Source organism: Pleurodeles waltl, chromosome 7 (genome assembly GCF_031143425.1).
Source record: "Pleurodeles waltl isolate 20211129_DDA chromosome 7, aPleWal1.hap1.20221129, whole genome shotgun sequence".
NCBI classification, from domain to species: Eukaryota; Metazoa; Chordata; class Amphibia; order Caudata; family Salamandridae; genus Pleurodeles; species Pleurodeles waltl.
In genome coordinates, this window is record NC_090446.1 from 480,804,122 (window position 1) to 480,810,729 (window position 6,608).

Sequence of the window (6,608 nt, forward strand, 5' to 3'; positions counted from 1 at the left end):
AAGATCACCTTAACTTTCCTTTGGTTCACAGTGATCCATCTGGGGATAACATATATCGTAGGAATTCCTCTGACTGAATGTGAAATGTGCATTTTTCTAATTTCACAAGTAAATTATGGTCTCTTAGGGCCAGATGTATGAAAGCTTTTTGCATTCGCAAATGGTGCGAATGCCCGTTTGCGAATGTAAAAAGCCATTTCAGAATGTATGAAAGGCATTCTGAATGCAATTATAAGGAATCGCTAAAATAGCGATTCCTTAAAATTGCAACCCTGTTAATAGAGTCGCAAATTGCAACTCTCTCAATAAGAAATCGCAAATAAGGATTCCTTATTTGCGATTTCTAAGCACATGTAAGAAGCAATTCCTAAATGCGATTTGGGCATTTAGGAATCGCTATTTACCACCAGGTTTAACCTGGTGGTAACCATGTGCAAATTAAAAAAATGCATTTAAAAAGCATTTTTAAAATTTCTGTGTAAAGCACACATGCCCTTTTGGCATGTGTGCACCTTACCTGTTTGTAGGAAGTTGGCTCTGTATGCACTATTTCAAAGTAAGGAATAGTATGCACAGAGTCCAAGGGTTCCCCTTAGGGGTAAGATAGTGGCAAAAAGAGATAATACTAATGCTCTATTTTGTGGTAGTGTGGTTGAGCAGTAGGCTTATCAAAGGAGTAGTGTTAAGCATTTGTTGTACACACACAGGCAATAAATGAGGAACACACACTCAGAGACAATTCCAGGCCAATAGGTTTCTGTATAGAAAAATATATTTTCTTAGTTTATTTTAAGAACCACAGGTTCAAATTTTACATGTAATACTTCAGATGAAAGGTATTGCAGGTAGGTACTTTAGGAACTTTGAATAATCAAAATAGCATACACAGTTTTCAAATAAATCACATATAGCTATTTTAAAACTAGACAGTGCAATTTTCAACAGTTCCTGGGGGGAGTAAGAGTTGGTTAGTTTTTGCAGGTAAGTAAACCACCTACGGGGTTCAAGTTTGGGTCCAAGGTAGCCCACCGTTGGGGGTTCAGAGCAACCCCAAAGTTACCACACCAGCAGCTCAGGGCTGGTCAGGTGCAGAGTTCAAAGTGGTGCCCAAAACGCATAGGCTTCAATGGAGAAGGGGGTGCCCCGGTGCCAGTCTGCCAGCAGGTAAGTACCCGCGTCTTCGGAGGGCAGACCAGGGGGGTTTTGTAGGACACCGGGGGGGACACAAGTTAGCACAGAAAGTACCCCCTCAGCAGCACGGGGGCGGCCGGGTGCAGTGTGCAAACACGCGTCGGGTTTCCAATGGAAATCAATGGGAGACCAAGGGGTCTCTTCAGCGATGCAGGCAGGCAAGGGGGGGGGGTCCTCGGGGTAGCCACCACCTGGGCAAGGGAGAGGGCCTCCTGGGGGTCACTCCTGCACTGGAGTTCCGATCTTTCAGGTCCTGGGGGCTGCGGGTGCAGAGTCTTTACCAGGCGTCGGGATCTGGGAGTCAGGCAGTCGCGGTCAGGGGGAGCCTCGGGATTCCCTCTGCAGGCGTCGCTGTGGGGGCCCAGGGGGGGCAACTCTGGCTACTCACGGTCTCGCAGTCGCCGGGGAGTCCTCCCTGAAGTGTTGTTTCTCCGCAAGTCGAGCCGGGGCGTCGGGTGCAGAGTAGCAAGTCTCACGCTTCCGGCGGGAAACGCAGTTGTTTTAAAGTTGCTCCTTTGAAACAAAGTTGCAGTCTTGGGTGAACAGAGCTGCTGTCCTCAGGAGTTTCTTGGTCCTTCTAGAGCAGGGCAGTCCTCTGAGGATTCAGAGGTCGCTGATCCCTGGGGAAAGCGTCGCTGGAGCAGTGTCTTTAGAAGTGGGGAGACAGGCCGGTAGAGCTGGGGCCAAAGCAGTTGGTGTCTCCGTCTTCTCTGCGGGGTTTTTCAGCTTAGCAGTCCTCTTCTTCTTAGGTTGCAGGAATCTGAGTTCCTAGGTTCTGGGGAGCCCTTAAATACTAAATTTAAGGGCGTGTTTAGGTCTGGGGGGTTAGTAGCCAATGGCTACTAGCCCTGAGGGTGGGTACACCCTCTTTGTGCCTCCTCCCAAGGGGAGGGGGTCACATTCCTATCCCTATTGGGGGAATCCTCCATCTGCAAGATGGAGGATTTCTAAAAGTCAGAGTCACCTCAGCTCAGGACACCTTAGGGGCTGTCCTGACTGGCCAGTGACTCCTCCTTGTTTTTCTCATTATCTCTCCTGGACTTGCCGCCAAAAGTGGGGGCTGTGTCCAGGGGGCGGGCATCTCCACTAGCTGGAGTGCCCTGGGGTATTGTAACACAAAGCTTGAGCCTTTGAAGCTCACTGCTAGGTGTTACAGTTCCTGCATGGGGGAGGTGTGAAGCACCTCCACCCAGAGCAGGCTTTGTTTCTGTCCTCAGAGAGCACAAAGGCTCTCACCACATGGGGTCAGCAACTCGTCTCTCAGCAGCAGGCTGGCAGAGACCAGTCAGTCCTGCACTGAACAATTGGGTAAAATACAGGGGGCATCTCTAAGATGCCCTCTGTGTGCATTTTTTAATAAATCCAACACTGGCATCAGTGTGGGTTTATTATTCTGAGAAGTTTGATACTAAACTTCCCAGTATTCAGTGTAGCCATTATGGAGCTGTGGAGTTCGTTTTTGACAGACTCCCAGACCATATACTCTTATGGCTACCCTGCACTTACAATGTCAAAGGTTTTGCTTAGACACTGTAGGGGCATAGTGCTCATGCACCTATGCCCTCACCTGTGGTATAGTGCACCCTGCCTTAGGGCTGTAAGGCCTGCTAGAGGGGTGACTTACCTATGCCACAGGCAGTGTGAGGTTGGCATGGCACCCTGAGGGTAGTGCCATGTCGACTTAGTCATTTTCTCCCCACCAGCACACACAAGCTGGCAAGCAGTGTGTCTGTGCTGAGTGAGGGGTCCCTAGGGTGGCATAAGACATGCTGCAGCCCTTAGAGACCTTCCCTGGCATCAGGGCCCTTGGTACCAGGGGTACCAGTTACAAGGGACTTACCTGGGTGCCAGGGTTGTGCCAATTGTGAAGACAATGTTACATTTTAGGTGAAAGAACAATGGTGCTGGGGCCTGGTTAGCAGGGTCCCAGCACACTTCTCAGTCAAGTCAGCATCAGTATCAGGCAAAAAGTGGGGGTAACTGCAACAGGGAGCCATTTCTTTACAATGTTGCAAAAAGATATTTTGGGACGCAGCAGAGGGGACCTTAGGCCTCCAGCACCCTGGGGTTTTGCATTCCCAAAATTGCGATTTCTGGTTAAGAAATCGCAATTTTGGAAATGCAGAAAATTCGCAGATATGGGCCTATAGGCCCATAGGTGCGAATGGGGCCGGTATCACAATTTGCGATTCGGTAATAGCATTTGCGATTTTTAAGAAATCGCTATTACCGTTTCGCAAATGTGATACATTGCATTTTGCGAATCAGAAATAGCGATTTCTTAAAAATAGCTATTTATGACTCGCAAAAGGCCTCCTTGATACATCTGGCCCTTAGTCATTGTAACACTGATTGCACATTGGTAACATGCTCTGTCATGTTTTGAGAGTAAATTAGGATGTCATTGATATATACTATGACAAAGATATCAAGAAAGTCACACAAAACGTAATTTATAAAAAACTGGCATGCTGCAGGGGCTTTACAAAGGCTGAAGGGCATGACAGCATATTCAAAGAGTCCGAACTTAGTTCTGAAAGCCGTCTTCCACTCATTTCCTTTTTTTAATCTAATAAGGTGATAGGCCCCTCACAGGTCTAGTTTTGTATATATGGGGGCCTTTCGGACCTGGTCCAAGAGAACAGGGATCTACAGCAAGGGATATCTGTTCCTCACTGTTACCTTATTGAGTGCCCTACAATCTATGCAAGTGTGTAGATCACCATTCTTCTTTGGGTCAAGGAAAAGGGAAGAAGAGACAGGAGTGGTGGAATGAGGAATGAAGTTAAGGCTAACAAATCTTCCTGATATTGCTTTAAATACTTAGGCCCTCATTACAACTCTGGCGGTCAGGGTTAAAGCGGCGGTAATGGCCGGCGGTAAAAAAAATGGGATCACGACCATGGCGGATACCGCCAACACAGACAGCCACTTTAACACTCCGACCGCAACGGCGTAGCAACAGACACCGTGGCGGTCACCGCCAACAGACAGGCGGAAGACAATGTACTGCCAACCCCATCACAACCCGCCAATCCGCCAGCTTTTCCGGGGCGGTACCACCGCCATCATGAGCACGGCGGAAACAGTGTTTGGAAGGGAAACAACTCACCACTAAACACTCAACGAAGAACCAGGAAGCCATGGAGCCCAAGTTACAGGTCCTGCCCATGATGGTCTACCTCCTCATCTACCAAGAATACGAAACATGGCACAGACGACCACGGTGAGTACTGCACTTAGTACACAGGGGAGGGGGTCAGGAAAACAAGAGTGATACACAATCACAACACCCCCAACCCCACCCTCACCCACAACACCATACACACAAACGCATGCAGCAACAGTACATTTACACCTTGTTACCCCCTGGAAGAACTCAAGGAAAAAAGGAATAGAGTTAAATCAGTGTAATTTTAGAAATAGGCAGATCTACGTAACGATAATTAAAACAGTATCTACAAAAACATACAATATGTACATAAGGCCGTACATTGTCTCTTCCAAATGTCCGTGGGCCACTGGGCCAAAAATCATGGGCCAAGCCCACACTTGACTCCTGCCTCAATACGGAGAGAACACTGCAGGGGCATCAGGTCGAAAACACACAGGCACCTCAGGGGGACAGGGAAGGGGGGGACGGGAAAGGGGGGGACCCTCAGCCGGAAGATGGCATAACACGACTGCTCCTCGAGGGGGCTCCATGGCCACTGCTTGGTCCTGGGGGGTGCAAGGCCACAGTGTAGGAGGCTGGCCTGGTTTGTAGTGAGTACCAACTACTTACACTCTGCACCAGGTACAGGTATCCCTTATTAGTGTAGAAGAGATGTCTAGCAGCTTAGGCTGATAGAAAAGGGTAGCTTAGCAGAGCAGCTTAGGCTGAACTAGGAGACATGCAAAGCTCCCACTGTACCACTGGTGTCATATGCACAATATCATAAGAAAACACAAAACACAGATATACTAAAAATAAAGGTACTTTATTTTTATGACAATATGCCAAGAGTATCTCAGTGAGTACCCTCAGTATGAGGATAGCAAATATACACAAGATATATGTACACAATACCAAAAAAATGCAGTAATAGCAATAGAAAGCAATGTACAGTCACAATTGATTGCAATGAGAGCACATAGGTATAGGGACAACACAAACCATATACTCCAAAAGTGGAATGCGAACCACGAATGGACCCCAAACCTATGTGAGCTTGTAGAGGGTCGCTGGGACTGTAAGAAAACAGTGAGGGTTAGAAAAATAGCCCACCCCAAGACCCTGAAAAGTAGGTGTAAAGTGCACCTAAGTTCCCCAGAGAGCACAGAAGTCGTGATAGGGGAATTCTGCAAGGAAGACCAACACCAGCAATGCAACAACAATGGATTTCCAGACGAGAGTACCTGTGGAACAAGGGGACCAAGTCCAAGAGTCACACTCAAGTCGGGAGTGGGCAGATGCCCAGGAAATGCCAGCTTTGGATGCAAAGAAGCTGCCACCGGATGGTAGAAGCTGTGGATTCTGCAAGAACGAAGAGGACTAGGAACTTCCCCTTTGGAGGATGGATGTCCAAAGTCGTGAAGAAGCTTGCAGAGGTGTTCCCACGCAGAAAGATTGCAAACAAGCCTTGCTAGCTGCAAGGGTCGCGGTTAGGGTTTTTGGATGCTGCTGTGGCCCAGGAGGGGCCAGGATGTCGCCAATTGCGTGAGGAGACAGAGGGGGCGCCCAGCAAGACAAGGAGCCCACTCAGAAGCAAGCAGCATCTGCAGAAGTGCCGGAACAGGCACTACAAAGAAAAGTGAACCGGAGCTCACCCAAAGTCACAAAAGAAGGTCCCACGACGCCGGAGGACAACTCAGGAGGTCGTGCACTGCAGGTTAGAGTGTCGGAGACCCAGGCTTGGATGTGCACAAAGGAAATCCTGGAAGAGTGCACAGGAGCCGGAGCAGCTGCAAATCACGCGGTACCCAGCAATGCAGTCTAGCGTGGGGAGGCAAGGACTTACCTCCACCAAACTTGGACTGAAGAGTCACTGGACTGTGGGAGTCACTTGGACAGAGTTGCTGAGTTCCAGGGACCATGCTCGTCGTGCTGAGAGGGGACCCAGAGGACCAGTGATGCAGTCTTTTGGTGCCTGCAGTTGCAGGGGGACGATTCCGTCGACCCACGGGAGATTTCTTCGGAGCTTCTAGTGCAGAGAGGAGGCAGGCTACCCCCACAGCATGCACCACCAGGAAAACAGTTGAGAAGGCGGCAGGATCAGCGAAACAAGGTTGCAGTAGTCGTCTTTGCTACTGTGTTGCGGTTTTGCAGGCGTCCAGAGCAGTCAGCGGTCGATTCCTTGGCAGAAGGTGAAGAGAGAGATGCGGAGGAACTCTGATGAGCTCTTGCATTCGTTATCTAAAGAATTCCCCAAAGCAGA